We start from the raw sequence: 16181 nt of genomic DNA on the forward strand, positions 1-16181 counted from the left end.
TTAAAAAAAAATTCTAATTTTTCTGATTAGTCAGTCACTTAAAGAGAAAAAAAAAGAGAAAGAAAGAAGTTAATGTGCTGTTTAATTACATACTGCCAGGATCTTCTGAGCCTTTCTATAATGTGTGATAAATTCAGCACTGCCAATTTAGATCTGTTGTTTGCCTAAAATATTAGCAAATAACTATGAATGAAAAGTTGGTTCAATTTGGAAGAAAAACTCACAGCAAAGAGGAGAAAGTGAAATGTGGTTAAACTACCATTTCAGCCACAGTCTGCAATTGTTGAATATGTTTGTGTTGAACATTTTTTTTTCATTAGTAGGAGTTTAAAAGCAATAATTATTCACAGCTTCCTTTTTATCTAAGTAATACCAGAGGTATCAGAGATCAGTTTTGTATTTATCTTTCAGTAGACTTTTTTTTTTCCGTTTCTATTTTTTTCCTACTGCCTGTACTTCTGGGCTTGCAGCATAAAACTGAAGGGACAATTAGCCCCTGATGCAAGTGCTATTGCTGACATGTCTGAATAAATATAGAGTAATTATAGACTAGATATCCAGGATTGCAGTCTGTCACATCTTTCTTATTTAGCTTGGTTTGTGGAAGTGGCATCACAGCCACTCTGGTAAGCATGCACCCTAACAAAAGCTAGAGAGTTTCTGTTTGTAGGCTGGAGCCTAGTCTGCTCTTTTGCAATTGATTATGTCCTGAGTTGGCAATGAACACAAATACAGTGACTGGGTTGAGTCTTATGATAATTTGAACCATTACGTAAACATAATCCAAAAGATAGACCAGAAACTAGTCAAAATTGGGCACCAAAAGCAGATATTCCCAGTTTGAGCATAATGTTTAGTCTTGTTCACAGTGAAACAAAATGAACTGCTTCAGACACAGGTGCAAAATTACAGCACTGCTATGGGCAAAAGCAGTATGCGCAGCCTAAAACCATGCCTTCCCTGACTGCTTTCAGCATATAAACCCTGCTCTCAGTGGGAGCACCTGTGTCAGGACCAATGAGGAAAATAGATGCATGTTGCAAACCCCCTCTGGTGTTTGTTACTCAGTATGAGCATCACCCAGATTGACCCAAACATGCAAGAATGACTGACCACAAAGTTACTTAAGAAGAATTGCCTTATGCCCATTAGCCTAATGTTTTGTGGGGAGTCTGAAGTCTATAAAAATGTTCATATTCGTAGAAATTAGGCATCAAAGCTGCCACTATATTCTCTCTGCAACGAGTTTTTAACATTTTGGAGATTTGCTCTTTTGCAAAACCACTTACTCCACAAAGGTATAAAATATAGCACTTAATGGCAATGGTACATTTACTCAAGTGCATTAGGTAGTTCTTCCTTCTCCTTCTCTTCCTGCTTGATTGGCAGCCAGAGATCCTGGATGCAGCACTATAGGAGATATTGTTTATAGCCAAAGCAGCAGGATCTGGCACCAGAGAGGACTCCACAGGCATTTGTATTGATGGTGGCTTTGCAGTTGCCTCTGGGTCTTTCATGTGGCTGGGCTGATGAAAGCTATCTGGGCAGTTATATGCTCTTGGAAACCATTTCTTTTTTCACTGACATTTTAAATGCTTGTGGTGATTAACTGTTCGTGTGTAGAGAATTTTAAATCCTGCACCACAGTGAGTCACTACAGAGGCCACTGGCACATGGTGTACATCTATATTTCTCTTTTCTGCCTAAAATCCCTTTCCTGTATTGGTTCAAACATTTGTTTAACTTCATTTGGACATGTTTGCGGTGCAGCTCAGAGGAAGGAAATTTGAGGCTCTATGTACAGAGCGAGGTGAGGTGTTAGTCCCGGCTTTAGGTCCCCTTCCCTGAAATAGCTTGGGGGACTCCATTCCGCACATCTCAAGATCCAGGAAGCTGGTTGCACATTTTGTAGCAGACAAGTAAAGTCGTGGATAGGCCCTGGGGTTTTTTTTCTCAGCCTCTGCATGTATCTTGTTCCACAGAGAGCTGAGTAAGGAGAGAAAAGGGTAGTTCCTTGGCCCACAATGGTATTCCATAGGATAGTCCATCCAAGTGGCTGGCAACACACTGCTTCGTGGTGTTATTTGAGATTCTCTGCAAATTCAGGCACGTGAATTGTCTTAGACAAAAAGCACAAAGGAATCACACATTTGAAGAAAAAAACCCTAGATCCAGATCTCTGGGGGTTATTACTCTTCACAGTGGCAGGAGTTACAGCCTGTGTTGTACCTTTGATCTCAATGAATGTATTCCTCTGCTTTAATGTTAACATAGGTGTAAGTTTGTGTAGGATTGAAGAGTATAACTGTTGAATGAAATGGTCAGCAAGTAAAGTAATGTCATATAAACCAAATGTTTTGCTCTTCATTAGACAAAAAATTTTTTCTTTGATTGTATTCTAAAAGATTAATTCAATAATTTACATATTCCCGGACTGTTACAGAAGGAATGACCAAATCTCTACTCCACAGTTTTTTCTTCAGATAAATATTTAGCTGATGTGTACTGGATTTCATAGTCATGTGAGTTGAACTTTAGAGCAAAATTTAGCCATATTTTCAATTTTTACCCAAGTAGTATCAAAACTGTGAGAGACTTCAAGAGTCTAGAGATTTTCTTACACAAGTGTAAGTTTTGTTTTGAAAGTATTTTACAAATTTACATTTTAATGTTAACTCATGTATCACTAAAATTAATTATGTTTAATGTTATCTTTAATCTATATTTATCTTTATTTATCTTTTATCTATAAAACATAAAATATGTGAGTTCCCAAATCCACAAATCAAACTTTTAAAGTGGATAACCTGAAATTTTTTTAAAAGTTAAGATCCTGTAGCAAAACTGAGGAAAATATTAAAAAAAAAAAAAAAAAAAAGAAAAAAAAAAAAGAGAGAGGAGTTCCACATACTTGTGAACAACTGTTCCTCCATTAAAATCACCATGGGGTGTTCAAGACAAACGTTTCACTGTATGTTGCAGACTTCCATTAGCTCTGAATAAACCTGGAAAAAATCCTGGTTTGCTGTATGTGGTAGATGGATTATGGCAAGCATCTTGAATTCTTCCTGTAGACCTGCTGCTATCCTTCCATTTCACTGGAAACCAAAGCTGCTTCATCTCCATTACAAGAGATATAATGAAAGGAAAAGGAGAGTGAAACGTTGGCAGACAAACACATTGAGAAGAAAATACAGGAAAATCATATTTAATTATATAAATATTCTCCATACAGAATCACATTTTTGTGGGTCTTTTTGAACTTCAGGATGAGCAGAATCAAATGCAATTAAATTGCATGCTGTATACTGATCTACAAAAGGAGGTTTAAAGACTTGCAAGGGACAGATTTATTTTACAAATATAGTAGTCATTTAGCTTGCTGACGTTTTGTTAAGTTCCCTCAGCATTATTCTTTTTTAGAAGTGATTCCTTTCAAACTGAGCAGCTTCTCCATCTCTTAAGTATTATGGTGACATTTAACAGCAACAAACCAACTAACAAATTCTTTTTTGTTAGGTTTTATTAGGACCCTTTGGAAAATTCCACTGAATCATTAAATCTTCAATACGTTGGATCAGGTTTTTCTTGTTTCAATTTGAACAGGACTCCTGTTGACTTCAGTGGGAATTCTGTCTGAGAAAGTCTCACACTTTGGTTTAATTACTTACTAAAACTCAATCAATACCTTATAAATTAGTCTGATACCAAAATATCAACAGTATGACTCCCTTGAAAGAGTTGTAGGAGAGAAAAAGCAGAAAAAGCTTGCTGAAAAAAGTCTGGATTCATCAAGCTGTTCTGTGGAAGTGTATTGGGCCCAGTGACATCTTACTTTGAAAAACAGGAGGCATTATTTAATTTAAAAAAAAATCAGTAAAGTCTATTTAGGTTTTATCTGAAATACAGTCTTTATTTTTTGTTTGTTTCCATATTTTCCACATTTCTTTCATCAATATACATTTATATTTTATCAATTTCTACTGTATTGTATTATCTGAAGGTTTTTATTTTTTATTTTCTGTTTTAATTATTCTTAAATAATATAAACTATATAAAATTATTCTTTTGAAAACATAAGCTGCCACAACTTGTATAATTTTCCACCTCTCACTGTGGAAATTCCTGGGAAAATCAAAGCAATGAAACTTTATTTTTAAACTGCTAATTTTAAGTTTAGTTTAGTTTAAGGTAAGTTTAAACTTTTAAATTTAAAGTTCAGACTTTCAATCGGGTATATTTTTGTCTGGGATATGATGTCAATCCACCTAGATAGTGTAATCTGTCAAGGAAGAGGAGAGACACAGAAAAAGCACTAAGACTTCTGAGCATTTCTTCAGTTGTCTGAGACATAATAAATAGCTCTTCTTATTGATATACCCTTTTGAGTTTGCCTTCATTTTTCCTTTGGTAGTAACAGAGTCTAACTCCAAAGAAACTTCCACCATCCACCCAAACTATGATTTCTTGATTTTGAGTGGAACCCTTCAACCTGAGGAAACTAGGGTGATTTTTTTTTCTGTACTACTGAATATTTTGTTGGTATAACTCCATTTAAAGGTGGTAGAGATCTGAAAATTGCTGTATGTTTTTACTAGTTTCTACTGAATTAAGTGTAAGAACTTCTCCTTGTTTGCAAATATGTGACAGATGTGGCTTTTCATGCTTCACGCAGATTTGAACTGTCTTTGAAGTTCTGTGTTCCATCAAGTACAGTGATACTGAAATTCAGCTATATATACGTTTATCTGCAGGAAGACAGTGATGTCTCAGAGGTTTGGATCCAGACAGGACAGAGATGTGTCTAAGTAATTCTATTAGTGAACTCATGTGCTCCTTTAACATATATCTGACTTTTTTGAACTTCAAATTTTAGCATCAGATGTTCAAAACCTACCTAGAATTTGTCAAACTCTACTTTTGTGTAAGTCAATGGAGTTTGGTCAAAGATTGCATATAGCCTTAGTTTAAGTGCTTCCTACTGTCCTAGAAAGTACAACTGTATTACAAGCTGTGTAATATGTATTGTGTGAGTAATTCTAGGGGAAATGTGTATTGAGTATGCACAGTATGATAACTCTTTTCAATAAAAAATCAAAGAATTACAGAATGAAATAATGGCTGAGGTTGGAAGGGACCTCTGGAGGTCATATAGTCCAAACACCCTGCTCAAGTCTGGTGTCTGGGACCACGTCCAGAACAGTCCTTGAATATGTCCAAGGATGGAGATGACTCCACAGCCTCTCTGGGCAACCTGTGTCAGTGCTCAGTTGCCCTTACAATAAAAAAGTGTTTCCTGATGTTCAGAGGGAACCTTCTGTGTTTTAGTTTCTACCCATTGCCTCTGGCTCTGTCACTGGGCACCACTGAGAAGAGTCTGGCTCCATCCTCTATGTACCCTCCCTTTAGGTATTTATACACACTGATAAGATCCCCCCCGCTGAGTTTTTTCTTCTCCAGGCTGAACAGTCGCAGCTCTCCCAGCCTGTCCTCATATGCAAGATGCTCCAGTTCCTTCATCATCCCTGTGGCTCCTCATTGGACCCTCTCCAGTGTATCCATGTCTGTCTTCTACTGAGGAACCCAAAACTGAACACAGCACTCAGGTATGGTCCCACCAGTGCCAAATAAAGGGGAAGGACCTGCTGGTATCACTTTTTCTAATGCAGTTAAGGATACCATTTACCTTTGCAGCAGGTACACGTTGCTGGCCCATATTCAACCTGGTGTCTATGAGGAACTCCAGGTCAGTTTGCCAAGCACCTTTCCAACAGCTATGTCTAACGTGGTATAGATAGATCATTAATAACTTTTTTTGGTGTAAATACCTTGTTTCCTAAGACACACTGTATCATAAAATGTTGGCCTTGCAGTTTGTTCTTAGTGAGTTCCTTACAAGATTAGAGTTAAGGACATTCTTGTTTCTTTCACTTGAAGTTTTGAAGATGTTACTCAGCTGTGGTGCAGTTCAATTCTTCTGATCTTTCCTATGAAGGGGATAATATGAAAAAAAGGGAGTCACTTCAAAATCCTACAAAGAAAAAAAACTTAACTGTCACACTGGCACATTGTAGAAAGCTCAGGTATCATTACAGCTGATATGGTTAAACATGCTATCATTGGTCTATAGTCAACTAGGCTCCTCTTATAGATACGTTATTTCAAAGCACTCCACTTCCAATGTACACACAAGGCAGTATCCAGATCTACTTTAGAAAGTTCATCTTCTATTAGTCATGACTAGTGAGCCATTTTATTTCAGCGTTGCAAAGAGCATTTCTGATCATGATTTCGTTTATAGTTGATGAAAAAAGGTACAAGCTCAGTGTTAGAACCAACAATAAACAGCCTCAGCACAGGCATTTTCCTTTTCACTGGTGTAAGACTGCTGTTTAGAACCAGGCTGCTGAACTGGGTGGATCTTTTTACATTCGTGAATATTCTGGTCATGAGTGCTGACTACATGATCATAAACAGGGTGGAAAACAATGTGAATTGTATACCAATTTAAAATTTTTATGATGTATTCAATTGAAAACAAGGTGAGCTGGCTGGGTCTAACCTTGTTTGGCTCATCTCTAAAATGAGGTTCATATGCTTACCTAATGAAACCTACAGACAACCTAAAAGTGACTTTAAAGACATTATTTCAGATTCATCCCTTGTTTAGAGGGCTGAAACCTAATTCAGAAAAGTGCACTAGTTGAAGCCAATTAAGCTATATATTTTGAGGTGTTCCTGTCTAGATAACATCAAACGTGTAAATGTACATCTTTAAATAAACTTGTGAATATTGTTCTCAGATACTCTTGAATCAAGATTATTCTTCTACCATTTTTTCTCTCCTTTCTGGCACTCTCTCACATGCATTTCTTGGATTTCCTGCAGTCAAATCAGAGTGAGTTGGGAAAAAGAAACTCAGTTTGTGCCTGTTGAACCAAATCTCAGTGTTTGGAAGAGTGAAGTGGGATGTCAGTGTGAGACAAGGAGAAGACCAGGACTATATTTCTAATTCACAAACTTGATGCTTCAGTGTCTAAACAGTCAGAGTCACAGAAGTTGAACTCATTTTGCCTAGCTTTTGCCATCTAAAATTGGTAGATCTAAGGCTGATCTCATCATTCTGGGCTTTATGGATTACCAATAAGGAGAAACAACACCTTCAGAGAACAATTAACATCATTCTACATGGTAAACCCGAGCTGTCTGGATGTGCTTTTGGAAGTCAATTAATTTTTCCGTGATGATTCTAAAGTACCATACATCACTGGTTCAGACTTAAATATTCAAATTCTAGACATCTAAACTGGGGGCAAATGAATCCTGGGGGCAGATGAATCCTGCTTGAAAAGTTCATCAGAAGTAGTTTTATTGTACATGACATGCTCACAACAACTATATATATCTATATCTATATATATCTATATATATATCTTGGGTAAATTTGAAGGTCAGCTCGGTTTCTAAATGTATCTAACTTAGACAAATTCAGAGTGGTATATCATTCAATTTTGAGTCCCTGACTACAAGAAAGACATTGAGATACTAGAGCAGGTCCAGAGAAGAGCAGTGGAGCTGGTGAAGGGTCTGGAACATAAGTCTTATGAGGAGTGGCTGAGGGAGTTGGGGTTGTTCAGCCTGGAAAAAAGGAATTTCAGGGGAGACCTCATTTTTCTCTGCAACTAACTGAAGGAATGCTATAGCAAAATGGGGATTGGTCTCTTCTCCCAGATAACAAGCAACATGATGAAAGGAAATGGACTTGGCATGTGCTAGGGAAGGTTTAGATTGGATAATAGGAAAAAACTCTTCATGGAAAGGGTTGTCAAACATTGGAATAGTCTGCCCGGGGAAGTGGATGAGTCACCATCCCTAGACATGTTTAAAAGATGTATAGATGTGGCACTTTGGGACATAGATTAGTGGTGGTAGACTTGGCAGTGTTAGGTTTATGGTCAGACTGGATGATATTTAAGGTCTTTTCCAGCATAAAGGATGCTATGAATTTTACGATCTATGCTTCTCTAGTGTCCGTACATGCTGTATTTTAGACTATATATCAGCTTTAGGAACGAGGCACCTAAAGTCTAGGTTCATACTAGTAGACTTGTTGGGTCAGGGACTCTTCTCTGATTCTTTAAGTAAATGGCACAGCACAGTTAGTTACCCTTATACGTAGTGGATGGATCTACAACAGATAGAGAGCAGTCTTCAACTGGTGCTGTTCCCCGAATTGTGTTCAGGCATTGCGTTGGGGGAACCATGCAAATAGCTATGCCGTGAAGCACAGCAACATTTGTACAGCACTAGTGCTTGAGCCAGTGATCCAGACATCTACAATTTTCTGGCATACAGGCTCCGTTGTTTCCCAGATAGGTCCTATTGTATATAGGCTCTGTTGTTTTCCCACTAACTTGGAATTTCCTGAAATTTTGAAGGTCTAAGCATTGCATAAAAGAGAAGGGCAGAAGGGTTCCTTAATCTTCTTTCACAAGACTGAGGTTGGACACTTCTTTTGTATTCTCAAGTTGCAGATGACAGAGCTGTAAGTCCCCAGATTCTCAGCGAAGCTGTAGCTGTTTTAGCTATGCTCATTTGTGATGCTCTAATGGGGTTTGATTTCTCAGTTGAGAAAAGGAATAATTGATTGCATTCCTCCGTGTTCCTTCTTTAAGCATAAACTCATGAAACTCTCTCCTGGTTCTTCAAACCATTAGTATTTTACAGTCGTTGGCCCTTTCAGAGAGGAAGCGAACACCCTGGTTGCTGGTGACCTGGTAGTTCTTTGAGTGTCATAGTGCTTTGGTTCTTCAACCTTGTGCAAAATAGCCCAGCTGTAGCAGTGTTCACTCAATGTGATCACCTCCCTCTCCCATCTTTCTTTCTTTTGCAAGCTTCTCTCTGTTCATACAAATACTGATTTTCAATACCCAGAGCTCTTGTTTGACTCTGCTTATTTCCGGTTTCAAATTTACTTGTCTCCTTCTCTCTGTCTCCCACCTTCTGAAGGGTTTATTCCCCCTGCCCTGAATATTTCTCTAAGTCTTGCTTCTGATTTTGTTCTTCTGTGCAGTATAATTTTTTCTTTGGCTAATTTTATTCTAGGGTCGCAAAGTAGAATGTTCTTTACTGCTGTCTCTATTCTCATCCTACCTTTACAGGGCTTTTGCTGCTGTTGAATAATTAATATTTGCTAAAGTCCACATTGGTAATGTTGAAAAAAGGTTAAAATATGTTAATAAACCTGGGAAAAGTACAGAGGAAAGCATATTGAAATGAGCTATGCTAAAATGCTATTCATATATAATGGAGTACGCTCCTAAAGAAAGTAGATATAAATGGAGATAGATACATAAAACTGACTGTCAGTTTTATGCCTAAATATTCTGTGATTGAACCTCCTCATTCATTCCTGTTTAAAAATATGCTATAAGTTTTCTTAGAAGGTGTACAAAAGATTACAGATTGTTTTTGAATGCTGCTTTTATTAGATTTAATGATTTATAGCTAGGTGAATAGGATTATATTCTTCTGTAGGAATAAATTCTTATACTGTATTCTGCAGTGGGTGATACCATCTACCAGTAATTTGGTAATTAAGAGTTTTGCACTGTTAATCCAGCACTTTCTGTCCTTGATAAAATCATTTTTTAAACTATTTTTTTCCATTTCCAGTTCAGGAACAGTTTGCTAAAATACTGCCAGAGTCTGTGGTCTGTATGACTGATTAAATGAACTTCCTAAATATAATTTAAGGCATTAATGATAAATGAGTACTATTTCTATCTGCTCTTTCAGAAGTTTAAATTGTTTTAAACAATTAAAGTGCCTAAAAAGTCTACCTGGATCCTCCTAGGATCAAGATATTTAGAGAAAAGGCTCTAAATCATCAAGTGAATTTTCCTTTTCTTACATTGCACATATCCTAATGACCTTTCCTGAGTTTTGCTTACTGATTTCCCTAAAAGGCAGTCTCTTTCTCAGATCATTTTGATTTGAATAGACAGACATAAAAAAAACCTGCACTTTATCAAAAGAAATGTCCCTTGGAATTTTTCAAGGGTTATGGTCTTTATGCTGTATTTAATCACAATTTTTCACCTGGATTAAAAAGCATTATGACTTGGATTTGGGACTGTGCTGGTCTGGTCTCCTTATAAAGTTTCACTGTGAAAAAAGAATAGTGAGAAAGATATGATTTTCTACATACATATATATGATTTATATATGATTTAAGGAAATTGTTTGTCGGCTCCTTTTGTGGTAAAACCCTTTAGCTTTTGCCTCCCCTTTACTGAAAGCATCTTCTCAGTCGGTAACAATTTGACTAACATCTACTTTTTAATTAAATGTTGCAGCATTTAGGAAGATGCATGCTAATCTGGGCCCCAGATCTGCAGTCCTCAGCTTTACAAGATGCTGCTCCAGCAGGGGCCGTAAAGCTCTCGATAAGAGGGGTAAGGAGCAAGGTGCAGGTCCCACAGCGATAACCTCCTGACTCCGACATTATGGGTCTTTCTACCGGAATTGAGTTCTACATCTTCCTCGATTGGTTATTGTCACAAATGAGTAATGGATGCACCCTGCCTGCGTCCCCAGGTACATGAGCCAGTCCATCAGGCCATCGGGAGGCACAGCTGCCAGCCACGGGGGCAGGCAGATAACAGGCAGACCGCAGGAGAGATGTTAAAGGCGCCGCCACCACCGGGACTCCAGGCGAGTACCTGCTGCTCTTCTGAGTAACTACCTGCCTGCAACTACCCCTTCCACCACTTTGCATGGGCATTAATCAAGCTGTTCCCTGGGACTGTTGTAGGAGACCAGATAAGGCGGAACAAACAAATCAAAACTAGAAAGCGGCTGGAAAATGTGCATCATTCAGGCCATGCTTAGGTTATTTTATTTTGTTCTATTATTCAAAGGGGGAAAATGTTCAGGATACCTCATTCACACTGGAAATTACTGCTAAGAAAACACATATACATGAAGACTTACTAATATAGTATATAATATATACTATATAACATTTAATACAATTTCATTATATATTATTATCTATGAAAATATATAATGTACATAATGTATCATACATATACATATACACATATATATGTATATAAAATTAAGCCTTGCAACATTGTCTAGCAACCTGCTGAGTTGCAAAACGCACTTGTCATTTTTTTTGCTGTCAACAATGATAGTAAAAAAAGTAAGTGGTATTTTAGTAAACCTGTCAGGGAATAGACTCATGCTGACTGAGAAGTAAGTAAGTAAATAAGACTTGTGTTTTAATTTATCAAGCATGTTTCTTTGAAAGGGGTGTGATTTGCATTGCTATCTCTAGTGTAAAGCCTTGACTGGAGGTTTTCTAGAGCACACATGATAAAGAGAGTTTTTGTTTAACATACCAGGTAAATTTGAAGGTCAGTTCAGTTTTGAAATGTATCTAACTTAGGCAAATGGTCCACATGTCTTTCCAGTGGTGGACATTTCTAATATTTCACTGTCTAATATAATAGTAATATCATCTGTAATTCAGGAAATTCCATTTTGTTATCATGTTAATTGTTGGAATAATAATGATTTGTAATGCAAACCTCAAGAAATTTCCTTTCAAAAGTGTATAATTAGAATCCTCATCAAGGCCAGATTTTCTAAAGAACATAATTTCTGATTAATCAACTCAGTAGATGTTGGTCGAGTTTCCAAAACTGATCAGAAGTCAGTGTCTCAGAGAAAAGCAACAGGACAGTGATGTTGCAAGCTCCTTCAGTATCTATTCATAACTATTATTGTGTCTATAAGCATAACTATATGTGCAATGCTATATTTCTGTAGGATTTGATTCATCCCGTTTGGCAATGCCCAAACTTAATAGAAAGTGTTATACAACACTTTGTCACACAGAAGAAAACGTATATATTATATCGCAGAAAACACATCTGGTATTCCTCTTGATTAAAATGGCAAAGGGATTTTTGGACTATAAGGAAGAAACTCCCAAATAGTTTTGGTACACATCACAAATTTAGCAGGTATGTATTCTGTGGGAGAGAAAAGGTAATGACAGAGCAGATGGAAAAGCAACCAGGAAAAAGTAAAAGTTCCATACCACTAGAATGTTGCTTTCAGAACCACAAAATAGTTTATTTATGTCTTTTTTTCTTTCTATGGTGGCTCATAAGTACTCTGCGCTTAGATATTTCCTTAAAGCATTGTTTCAGAATAGCCAAGTGAAGAGAAAGTAATTTTCAAAGCTCTGTAGTTCTTTCAAAGCAGATTATTTACAATAGTTCAGGGTGGAGCTCTTGTGAACATACAGGTTATGTTCTGTGCTATTTTCCCTTATGAGGGTCTCTGTTCAGTTGGTTTTAACTCTGCTGCTCTTTCACTATTTGGACTATTATTTTCTATGTTATATTTTTGCCTGAAACAAAATTGGTTTAGAAAAAAATAATCAGCAAAGATTATTCAGCATTTTTTGGACTAGGTTTGATGATATAAAAATAGTATTTTGCTAGAAGTGATATTTGTTCAACATTTTATGTAAAAGGTCAAGCATCTCAGAAAAGAGAGATGCCACAAAAAATAGATACTGCTTTTTCACCGTCCCTATTCAAACCTCCCCAATCTCATCCAAATTATAAATCCATGGCTTGCTTTCTTTTCACTTGCTTAGTTGAGATTCATTGGGCCTGACAGAATTGCTGGGAAAGGAAACTGATGTTTGAAGTCAGCACTAAGGGCTTTAGGTCCTCCTCCTCGCTGCAAGGACCTGTAGCAGGCACACAGACAAACTTTGCCTCCACAGAGCTCCCTGAGCCTGTTAATAAAGATTTTCCATTTTATCATCCAAGGAAATATGGGGAAGCTTGTCCACAATTGTTCTCATCCTTTTCCCTAGTGATGCCAAGATTGTAAGAAAAGAAGGAGCATTTTACCTCAGAACATGTGTGAGGAGGAGGTAGTAGTCCACAGAGCCAGGTGGAGTTTTAGAAGAGAGACTGGACATAGTCTGTAGAAAGGCAGAAACACGAAGAGTTAATGTAGAGGAAGGGAAACTGTTGCAACATCCCAAAGGGCAAGTATATAAGCTCCCATTAACTTGTGTTTCCACCTACAAGTGTCAAATGCAAGCCTGAATTCATACACTATGGTGGACTGAGAACCCTACAGGGTAATTACTCAAAGGACTGTTAGTCAAGGGTCTGCTAAAGATAAAGGCTGGATACTGGTCACTGCATGTACTAGGAGGAAGGATCCCCCTCCTTCTCAAAATTTGACAGGTAGGACTGGTACCTTCTACAGCAGGTATGAGGCTCTGGAACTAGAAGGCCAGACAACTGATGAGATGGGAAAAGGTCCTTCTGGGGTAGTGGGGTCCCCTAAAACAAAACCAGCTGTACTTCACATCACAAACTCCTCTGTTAAGAGGAAAAGAAGGGTAGCTATAATAGGAGACTCCCTTCTAAGGGGAACAGAGGGCACCATATGCAGACTGGACCCAACTCACAGGGAAGTCTGCTGTCTCCCAAGGGCTCGGGTAAGGAACATAACTGGAAAACTTTCCAGTCTGAGAGCAATCAAAAGAGAGTTCAGAACCCTGGGGTGATTGGTAGAGCGATCAGGAGCACAGGCAATAATTTCCTCAGTCTTTCCAGTAACAAGAAATAATATTGATAGGAATAGGCAGATCCATCAGGTTGATGAGTGGCTCTGAGGTTGGTGTAATTGGAAAAATTTTGGGTTTTTTGACCATGGGATGATCTACTCAACACCTGGTCTACTGACACTTGATGGGCTGTACCTATCTCAAAGGGGAAAAAGAGTTCTAGTGCAGGAGCCAGTGGGGCTTGTTGACAGAGTTTTAAACTAGCTTGGAAGGGGAAGGGGACAAAACCAGGCTTTGTCCATCCCATCGCCAGTGATGAGTGATGGGATGGTGTGTCAAAACATGAGAAAACCAGCGCTCAAGGGATCCCTCAATCTGCTTCAGGAGGTATTGGCTACAATGTACCACACCTGAAATGTTTCTCATCAAAGCATGAAGCATGAGGAACAAACAAGAGGAGTACAAAGCTTTGGCCCAGTCCCAGAGATTTGACACTGTTGGCATAAGTGAAACCTGGTGGGATGAGTCCTTTAACTGGAGTGCCTTGTTGGATGATTACAGACTCTTCAGGAGGGATGGGCAGGGCAGAAAAGGCAAAGGGGTGGCACTGTGTATAATAGAAGGGCTAGAATGTATGGAGCTCACAGTTGGAAATGTCACAGTTGAGAGCCTCTTAGTAAGAATCGAGGGGCAAACTAATAATGTGGATGTCATCGTGGGAGTCTGCTGTAGACCTCCCAGACAGGACGATGATGCCAACGAATTAATCTTTGAGGAACTACAGGACACTTTCAAGTCAACTGCCCTAGTCCTTATGCAGGACTTCAACTTGTCAGAAATTAAATGGGAGTTTCACATAGCTAGTTCAACCTCGGCCAGAAAATTCCTAAAAAACTGGATGCCCTTCTTGATCTGCTGCTTGTCAACAGAGTGGATCTTGCGAGCAAAGTGGAGATTGGTGGCCATCTTGGCCACAGCAACCATGAAGTAATCGAGTTTAAAATCTCTGTTGGCAGGAGAAAAAGTGCCAGAAAAACCTCAGATCTGGACATGAGGAGAGCAGATTTCAGGCTGCTCAGGGAATTAGTAAGTAAGGTCCTCTGGAAAAATGTTTTTCCACGTGCTAAGGTCCATCAGTGCCGGTCACTTTTTAAACATCACCTCCTAAGGGCACAGGAGCAGGCAATTCCCAAATGTCAGAAGTCAGGTAGGCAAGGCAGAAGGCCAGTTTGGCTGAACAGGGATCTTCTCTTGGAAGTAAGGCATAAAAGGAAAGCATATGCCCAGTGGAAACAAGGACAAGTGACAAGGTAAGAATACAGAATGCTGCTCACTGCAATGAGGAGAAAATTCATGTGGCCAAAGCTCAGCTGGAGTTGAAGCTGCCAGAAATGTCAGAGACTTTTAAAAAGAGTTTTTTTCGAATACATTAATGGCAATAGGCAGTACAGAAATATCATTGGCCCATTACAGAATGAGGATGGTCACCTCACAAATAGGGACAGAGACAAAGCAGAGATGTTTAACACTTTCTTTGCCTCTGTCTTCAACACCGATGACAGACCAAGGGGCTCTCAGTGCCCTGAGGTGTAGGACCATGACTGCGAGAATGATCAACTCCCAATCGACCCTGAAATTGTGTGGGATTTGCTGCTCCAGCTGGATGCCTACAACTCTATAAGCCTGATAATATTCATCCAAGAATCCTCAAAGAGCTGGATGATGTAATTGCAAAACCTCTCAATGATTTTTTAGCAGTCTTGGAAACCCAGAGAGGTACCAGCTCACTGGAAGCAATGTCCCCATTTCAAGAAGAGCAAGAAGGAGGACCCTGGAAACTACAGGCCTGTCAATCTCACTTCAATGCCTGGTAAAGTTATGGAAGAGATTATGCTGGGAGGTGTTGAAAAACACCTGAAAGACAACACAGCCATTGGTCACAGCCAGCATGGATTCCTGAAAGTCCTGTTTATCCAACCTGATTTCCTCTTATGACAAAGTAACCCACCTAGTTGAACAAGGGAAGCCAGATGACGTAATATTTTTGGATTTCAGTGAAGTTTTCAATATTGTCTCTCACAGAATCCTTCTGGACAAAATGTCCAGCCCACAGTTGGATAAACACATCATGCAGTGGGTGAGCAAAGAGCTGTATAATCATACTTTTGAATCTTTCCCTTAATTCAGCTGGTTTTTAATTTGTGCTTTAAAGAAACAAGCAAAAAATCCCCAAACAAATCCTTCTAAAATCAATCCAGTGAACTGAGTATTGGAAAAGAAACCCCAGAAAACCAGCAGCAGGCCTCACAAAACTTGGAGCGCTTTTCATCTTTTCCAAATAGTGGAAGCTGACCACTTACTGGACCTACGAAGTGGTTTACGGCTAAGGCTGAAGGAAAATGTTACCTTTCGAACTGAAGGAAAAACAAGCATATAGGGAAAACATAGAATCTTCCCTGTTTTGTAAGTATTTTTGCTGATCTCGCTGCCTTCTTGCAGAAATTGTTTTTCTAAGCATATGGAATTTTGTTCTGTGTATTGTCTCTGCAAAGTGTGTTTGTTTTAATGT

At 38.5% G+C, this 16181-nt stretch overlaps 1 long non-coding RNA gene across 4 annotated transcripts; it reads right to left on the reverse strand.

Annotated features, from left to right (window-relative positions):
* Positions 1-1667: 1667 nt before the first annotated feature.
* LOC113987963 lies at positions 1668-14224 on the reverse strand. Of its 4 annotated transcripts, XR_005562260.1 has the most exons (6): positions 14126-14224; positions 13300-13385; positions 12942-13015; positions 5829-5987; positions 2912-3120; positions 1668-2094 (listed from the first exon to the last, which is right to left on the reverse strand). It is a non-coding gene; the product is annotated as an uncharacterized LOC113987963 (long non-coding RNA). The 4 variants fall into 4 exon arrangements; XR_005562261.1 differs by lacking the exon at positions 13300-13385; XR_005562259.1 differs by lacking the exons at positions 13300-13385; positions 14126-14224 and adding an exon at positions 14023-14107.
* Positions 14225-16181: the final 1957 nt, after the last annotated feature.

This window comes from Pipra filicauda, unplaced genomic scaffold, assembly GCF_003945595.2.
Source record: "Pipra filicauda isolate LSUMZ 115617 unplaced genomic scaffold, ASM394559v2 scaffold97_size2427393_pilon, whole genome shotgun sequence".
In the NCBI taxonomy this organism is placed as follows: domain Eukaryota; kingdom Metazoa; phylum Chordata; class Aves; order Passeriformes; family Pipridae; genus Pipra; species Pipra filicauda.